This window comes from Mastomys coucha, unplaced genomic scaffold (assembly GCF_008632895.1).
Source record: "Mastomys coucha isolate ucsf_1 unplaced genomic scaffold, UCSF_Mcou_1 pScaffold23, whole genome shotgun sequence".
NCBI lineage: Eukaryota > Metazoa > Chordata > Mammalia > Rodentia > Muridae > Mastomys > Mastomys coucha.
Genome location: NW_022196906.1, coordinates 29,943,642 through 29,952,389, shown reverse-complemented (window position 1 = coordinate 29,952,389; position 8,748 = coordinate 29,943,642). Strand labels below are relative to the sequence as shown.

Below are 8,748 nucleotides of genomic sequence, written 5' to 3'. Positions count from 1 at the left end.
TCTGTACCTCTACCTGTACACTGGGCAAATTAGTGTGCCTGCCCCTACCCTAGTTCCAAGTGCCTGACTGTCTGTCTCTTAGGAGGTCTGCACTAACCAGGTACAATTGAAGACTGCTCTATCTAAGGACACAGGAGGCCTGCTCTAACCAGGTACAAAGGAGGCCAGACCTAATAATAGGCAACACTGTCTGCCTCTCATGGAACCATTACAAAGTCCTAGATGCTAGGGAAGCAAGAGGCTCCCAGGATCCAACAGGGATGACATTAGATGAAGTATCCAACAAAGGGAGAGATTGAACTTACAGTGATCACCTCCAATAAATAGGCATGACCCTCAGTTCAGGGATGGACCTACCCAACCATCTAAAAAATTTTAACCCAGAACTATTCCTTTCTAAATTAAATGCAGGAACAAAAATAAAATGGAGCAAAGACTGAAGGAAAAGCTGTCCAGAGACCATCTCTCCTTGGAATTCATCCCACAAGGTAAACCCTCTAAATCACCCTTCTTGGATGCTTTAAGGTAAGTTTCTTATGTTTTCTAGGTGGTTCTAAATCTCTTTGTCCTTTGGATTCTACCACCCTTTCTCTGGAGTTAAATAAGTCTTGTGGTCCCTGTGATAATCTTTTCTTTTTTTTTGTCATCTATCATAACTGAGACTTTCCATACTGATGCCTTGTGAGTCACATAGAAAGTTCCATGAACATAGCATTCTCTTTGCGGCTTCCCCTCCCTATACCTTCTACCATTTGATACCATTTCTCTGCCACAACACTGACCTCATTTCCCCTGTGGTTAGTTTTTCAAGTCTCTTGTACACCTAACCATCTCTGGCACAGAAAAAATCTGACCACTGAGTCAGGTTACTCCACATGGCTGTCCACACCTACTATACAATATTTCAGGTTTGAATCTACCAGTGGCCTGTTAATACAGGGGTGAGAAACTTTTGTCCCCCATACTCTCTTCCACTTGATTTATTTAACAGGATACATATGGGTTCTGTTGTAACAGCATCTACTCACAGTATTGATTAGACAATAGCTCTCAGTGGACTAAAAATGATACTGTTGAAATAAAAGTTCTTAAGGTCTTAGGGACTTATATACAAGGCAGTGGTAAATTATAAGAAAGTCCTTTTTAGAGACTGTTTCTGTCTTCAAAGTTACCCCCTCCCTTTGCCATTATTGCAAGGTTTATGAATTCAGTTCTGCAGAAAGCCTTTCCTGAGCAAGCCTAATTCACTAGAGGATGTTTCCTTCAACTCTGACTCTGCCAGCTTCTTCCTCTATCTTAAACTCCTACTTTAGGCACCACTTTACCCAATGCTGGAACTTTCTCCAAATGAGCTTCCTCCCCAGTGCATTGCATCCATCTTAGCTCTGTCCCCTCCTTCCCTAATGGACTACACTCAGCCCATATAATCATTTTACTCAACATCTCCAGCAGGAATTTGAACTTATCCCAGAAATATCTTCCCTGTACTTACCTCAAATGCCCTCTTCCACCATCCTCTCCCTATCTCATATCTCTGGGCCATTCCTATTCATCTATATGATCAAAATCCAAACTGCCTCATATTCTAACTGCTTAGCTTCCACTGCTAGAGAAGTCAGGAAGAGAGAGCATTCTCAACCTTCACATCCCATTTTTCTCTCTGATATTGCACAAGTAGAAAAACAGGCTCCTTTTCAATTGACTACTCAATAAGTAAGTTATTCAAACAGATCACCAGTTCCTATGCTCTAAATCTCAAGGACATCTATATTATCAAAGTCTCTTTTACCATACTGGAATTGGTGCATCTCATTAACACTTCATAAGCAAGATCCCAACTACTGCTCTAGTGGGAATTAGATGATGTTCTCATCTTACTCTAAGTGGAACTATCAACCAAAATCCCCTGATTTCATGTGTCCCATGTCTTAATCTGTCTGATAGGTGAAGAGTATAAATACACCTTCTCTCAAGGCAGTAATTTATAAAATTATTTAGGAGATGATCCAGAGAGTTTGATGAAAACCCAGAAGCTTGCATGCACCACCTTACCGTGGTTCTCCATAAGTACATAAGTCTAGACCTAATTTCAGAAGCTGGAAAACTTTTCATAAACCTGCATTTTATCTCCCAACCTTCCCCAAACATTAAAAAAGAACTGACAAAAATTAGAATCCCACAAAAATGTCTTACTAAACTGACCTTCAAGGTCTTTAATAACAATACAAAGAGACCAACCAACAAAAAATGGAAAAGAGATCAGGCCAAGTGCCAATCACCAGCAACTGCTATGCCAGACAGTCAGAAATGCTCTTCTCATCCTAACAGGATGCCTCTGGATCCTTGCTGCAAGTGTCGTTGAGAACACTGAACAGGAGCCTGCCTGAATTCACAGGCTCCACTGGGTGCTATCTCAGATGTAAGATTAAGGAACATTAGAGCTGAAGCGCTCTTCAAGATCTTAGGTAAAGGCCTAAACCCTAGCTGTTCTAAACCCTAGATCCAGACCATAATTTCCAACTCCTGGCCTCTTGGAACTGGCCATTGACAACTGAAGGTGCCTGAAACCTCAGCTCTAATGATCATTGTGATCACCACCGCTGAGCCCAGAGTGGATTGGATACAGGTGCCCTTTAATCTGATTTCACACTGTTTTTCAGCCTTAAATTAGCATGGGGACACCTTTCATTCTGTCTTCCATCTCAGCTTTAGGAGTTGATGACATTTCCTCCAAACCTCTAAACACCTCATGTTCACTATAAAACTTTATACAAAAGGCCTGTAAATGCTCTCCACAAAACCTGGAAGCTACATAATCCCTATAGGCTTTGGTCATTAGGAAAAGTTGAAAGGACAAATGGCATTATTAAAAGCCATCACACTAAATGATACAAACTCAAATCAGTTGGAGAAATCTTTTCCCTATTGCTCTCAAGAGAATTAATTTAATGTGCCAAGGCACATACAATCATGACTTAATTCCCTTTGAAGTAATCTATGGACCATCCCTTGCTTTATGAAACTGTCCTCTACTGCCCAGGCTTTGGTGCTTGCATTGCTGCCATCTCTACCTTCAAACACTTCATATGACACACAACTGACAAACTTCTACCTATACCTTTTCCTGGCCCAGTATCTCTCCAAATCCACCCAGGATAATGGGTATATAAAAAGACTAGTTTCAACCCTTCCAACCTCTGTGGCTGGGCCTTACCAGATCCTTCTTGTCACTCCCACTGTTGTTAAATTTTTATGTCTTAGTTCTTCAACTCATTATATCCAAGTTAAAGACTACTTACTATACTATCATAACATACTTTCATGCTAAAATTTGATAGGAGGTCAATGCTCAGCTCTGTCCTGGAAGGATGCAGAAGAGCCACCTTTCATCTAGCCTCTCTAACTTGTGTGGATTTCTGGGAGATTTCCAATTCCTATTCAAAAGGCAACCTAATGAGATGGCTCCCTCTCCTGTACTTTTGTCTGATGTCCCTGTATCAAGGGAAGAAAGATTTTTTGCCTATAATCCACATTGAGATATGGCAGCCAACCTCATGAGTTAACACTGATTTTATAAGGTGTTAACCTTGATTTTATAAGTGAATATTGGCTCCAGGCATCTTGTGAATTTTATCCTAGACAAAATGAAAACTTTATAATCAAAACTTTTTATAACATTGCAGGTCTTTTCGTGCCCTAGATCTTCTCTATTTCCCTTTGTTATTAAAGATCCTCTTATTTATAATCACCTAGAGCATGTTCTATTCTTGCCCAATGCTTAACTAGCAAACAATGCTGGCTGCATCTTTCCTTTCTACATCAGAATACATGGCTATTCCAACTCTTGTGCTAATTGAACAGGCTCACAGGCATCACTCTGGACCCCAAACCAAAATGAACCTGTTCTTGCTGATAGGCTTCCAAATTTCATGGCACATATATCTTAATCATATATCAATAATCTCCAAGTTCATGAATAATTAAGTCTCTGTTGACAGACCTCTTATTATGCATATTATCTTAGTGGGCCAAACCCCAATTTGCTTTACTACTCAGTCTGCTACAGAAGTATTCTATCAGGAGTGTTAAACTCTTCTTTATGTCACCTCACTTTTACCAGTAGGCTTGAGCCTACCTCTGATTACCTCTCATTGGGTTGACTGTCATTTCTGCTGCAAACTAAACTTCTCCTGACTGCTGCAATCTCTCAAGCTTCATAGCTTCTCTGACCAATTGTTTACAGTCTATCAGGACCCTTTATTACTGAGGTTACCAAAAATCCCCCATTGGCCTTTTCCTGTGGCTCCCAACAAAAGTTTTCATATAATCCATAAAAAGACACTCTCCAACATCTTCTCTTATCTGAACACACACATTTTTTACACTCTTAACTCTCACCCTGCTGTGACACCTCTGAGAGGAGAAACTTTAGCTGGCTCTCTCTCTCAGTCTGAGGAGCTCATCTTCTCTTTCCAGTGCAACTGACTGTCTATTTGAACAGGACATTCTCCTCTATGTAACCGCATCCTCTCTGTCACTCCACCAAACAGACAAGGACTTGTATAGTTACATATTTATCAAATGTAGCTGTGCCTCCTAACATTTCCTGTTGATTTAATGTCACACATACACACACACACACACATACACAAGCACACACACACACACACACACACACACACACACACACACATTCTTGTACCCCTTATGGTGGCTATAGGAATTACAGCATGTATTGGCACAGAAGTCATGGACCTAAGTTCACCTTTAACTTACTATGATTCTTTATCTTGAGACACACAGAAGAGCCTTCATAAATTTTGTAAGGCCTACTCAAAATTCGGGATTTAATTCCTTTGTTTCAGGAAATATTTAAAAAGTGACACCACCCCATGCTATACCCAGTTTCTCTCTATCTGCAATCTCACCAACTCTAGGCTAGCCCCAGTCTGCCCTCTTCCCCTCTCTGGTTCTCCTGCCTCAGAGCAGCTTCTACCTTCTCAGCCATCTACCCCCTACAGCTAGTTGTCACAAATCCCCTTAACCCAATAAATTCTAGAAGGTTATAATTAATCAGTCAGATTTACAAATCAATAAATTCTAAATTCACAAGATGCCCACACAATCATTTCAGAGCCCATTGATAATGATACAAGCTGCCCTCCTAGCTGAGACAAGTTTACCCAATTATTTTCTTTTATGATATTCATAGCTTTCTGTGGTTATTTAAAGCCACATGGAATCTGGATCATCTTCCTCTTCCTCCATTTTCCTTTCTTCTCTCCAACTGTCATCTCTCTCTCTCTCTCTCTCTCTCTCTCTCTCATTCTCTCTCTTTCTCTCTCTGAAACTCTTAGCTCTGCCTCCATTTTTCCTGACCAATCACAGGCTTCTTATTGTATTAATATTTAAATTAATTGGCCGAAAATTCTGACACATTCCTTGGCAGTAGTCACTCTACAAAACAGGAGAGTCTTAGATCTCTTGATAGTGAGAAAAGAGAAGAGTTTGCTTTTTTTTTTTTTTTTAAGATAAGGATTTTTGCCTTTTGTATGAGTCAATTGAGCCGGGTCAGAGACATAGCACAGTAACAGGCTTATTGTCCTTCAAGAAACAGACAACAGGTGTAAGAGTTATGAAGCAGAAGACATTAGAAAGTTTCAGGATTTCCAGTCTTATGTCTATAATTACCCATCTAATAAGTATCTTGACCTCATATTGATAGACCATTCCCTGGTCCAAAGCATGGACCAGCATGTACTCAGACACACGTACATACATTTTTCTGATGTGAAGTTGTCAATATCAGCCCCTGAGGCAGCAACCTACAACCCACTGAGGAACAAAAAGGAACAAGGTCCATGTCTAGCCTCCTTAGTCTTTCAACCCTGTCCAGCTTGCAGAAGCCAAACATGTCTGCACTCAAGGAATCAGTGTTCACAGCTACCCTACAGGGCCCCAATCCCACCTCCCAAAAGTCTCACCTCAATAACATCAGAATAGGAACTAGATGCCAAAAAACAAAATTTAAGTCCTCCAGACATCCAATCCATAGCAATCATAAAAAAAATGGCTGGTGAACTGTAATCTATAAGGTGAAATAGACCCTGAACTTCACACAGTAGCTTCTGGTCAGAGTATTATATTGCAGTAAATGAATGAAACTACAAAAGTTTTTATTGAAATTAGTATCTTCTGATATTTAAAGGACATCATTAGGGGCTGAAGAGATGTCTCAGTGGTTAAAAACACTGGTTGTTCTTCCAGAGGTCCTGAGTTCAATTGCTAGCAACTACAAGGACTGAGGATCTGATTCCTTGGCATCAGTCACTACAAAACAGGACAGTCACAACTATCTATAATGTAATCTGATGTTCTGGCATGCAGATGTACATGAAGATAAAGCACTCATATACATAAAATAAATAAATATTTTTAAGTGACATTATTAAATAGCTGAAATTTACACACTAAAACAAAATGTTTACAATACACTTTATTAACAAAGAACATGAAGCCAGGATACATAAAGACTTTTCTGAAGTCAATAAACCTGACAAAAATGATCAGAACACGAAAGCAGCTGAAGAGACCTGATGACAAGAAACATATGAAAATGCTGAATGCCACTGTTCATTAGAAAAGCACAAATCCAAACCATTGTAATGTATGAGTGGCTGAAACAGTGAATAAGGACACCAATGACTGCTGATATCAAGTGCTTCATGACCAGTTTGATTGTTTGAATAAGAAATACCTTCTACAATCTTGGGTATCTGACAGCTTGATACCAAGTTGGTGGCACTCTTTGAGGAGGTTTGAGAGGCATAGCCTTATTAGAAAAAGTCTTCAACTGAGGTCAGACTTTGAGATTTTAAAAGTCCTATCCTGTTCTCAGTTCCCACACTCTCCTATTCATGCTTCCAGTACAAGATTTGAGCCCTAAGCTTCCTATACCACCCCACATGTTCCTTGCTTCCCAACCATCATGGATTCTTTCCTGGAATCATAAACCAAATAACCTCTTCCTTTAATAAAGTTGCCTTGGCCATTGTGGTTTTTTTCACAGAAATAGAAAAGTAACTGATAAAGAGACATTTCCAGGGAGTGGGCCATTGCTGTAACAAATCTGATTATGATTTTTGGTTTTTGTCCATTTGTTTTGTTTTGTTTTTATTTTTCAATGTGAAAGACTGTAAGACTTTGGAACTCTGAAATAGAAAAGACACTGAACACTGTAAGCAGTGCTTAATGGGCTATCCTTGTAGGAGCTTAGAAGATAGTAGTGCTGTGAACTATGAGGACTATAGAAGCTAAGCTCAAGAGGTTCCAGAGAGGAACGATATTAGCTATGGGCTTGGGATTGTGCTTATGATATTTTGTCAAAATATATGGGTACCTCTTACCTATGCTCAGCAGATGACACTGTCATTCAAGTGAAGAGGCAGTCTACAAAACTGAAAAAAATTACAAGTTATACATCAAAAAGTGGGTTAGTATCTAGGATATATAAAGAACCCCAAAAAACCTAAATATTAAGAAAAATAACCTAATAAGAAAAAATTGAGGCATGGAACTAAACAGAATTCTCACAAGATGAAATACAAATGACTAAAAAATAACCTTTTAATGTTCATTATCCTAGTCATCAGGAAACTGCTTTACAATTTCATCTTACTCCAATCAGAAAAGCTTAGACCCAAATGACAACACTTAGATGAGAACACTTATTCAATGCTGGTGGAAGTACAATCTGTTATAGCTACTATGGAAATCAGAATAAAAGTTCCTCAAAAATCTAGAAATATATCTATCACCACATGCCCCAGTGATACCACTATTGAACATATATATACTGCTATAGGGAGATACTTGTTCATCTAAGTCCCTCAATGCTAAGTTAAGAAATGGAAACAGGATTCTCTCTCCAGTGACTTTCTAAGGCGGGACCAGCTGGGAGGCACAGGCCTCACAAGTGGCAGGTCAGCCGGGACAGGATCTTCTCAAACTCTGTCCACACCTAGGAGGGACAATAGATCCACAGCACTCTCTGCACCTTTCCTGCAAGTGGAGATCCTGTCTAAAGGGTGTGCTCTGACCCCAGGACTCAGGACGGACAACTAACTCACAGACATCTGTGCCAGGGTTTTACCAGAGGAGAGCTGATCTCCCAGAAGTGCTGACACAGGCTTATGGACTCACAAGAGGAACAAGCTCTAGTCAGAGACAAACAAGAACATCTAACACCAGAGATCAACAGATGGCGAAAGGCAAATGCAAGAATCTTACCAACAGAAACCATGACGACTTGACTTCATCAGAACCTAGTACTCCTACCACAACAAGTCCAGGATATCCCGAAACACCGGAAAAGCAAGATTTGGATCTAAATTCATATCTCACGATGGTGCTAGAGGAATTTAAGAACATGAATAACTCCCTTAAACAAACACAAGAGAACACAGGTAAAGAGGTACAAGCACTTAAAGAGGAAATAAAAGAATTCCTTAAAGAATTAAAAAAGATCATGAGTACACAAGTAGAAGCCTTGGAAACACAAAAATCCCTTAGGGAATTACAGAAAAGCACAAACAAACAGGTGAAGGAATTGAATAAAATCATCCAGGACCTAAGAATGGAAGTAGAAACCATTAAGAAAACACAAAGAGAGACAACTCTGGAGTTAGAAATCTTAGGTAAGAAGTCAGGAAACATAGATGTAAGCATCACTAACAGAATACAAGAGAT

The 8,748-nt window shown here is 39.6% G+C and overlaps 1 pseudogene; it reads left to right on the top strand.

Moving 5' to 3' along the window:
• The first annotated feature begins 424 nt into the window (after positions 1 to 424).
• LOC116072849 overlaps positions 425 to 8,748 on the top strand; it is a 24,446-nt pseudogene continuing 16,122 nt past the window's right edge.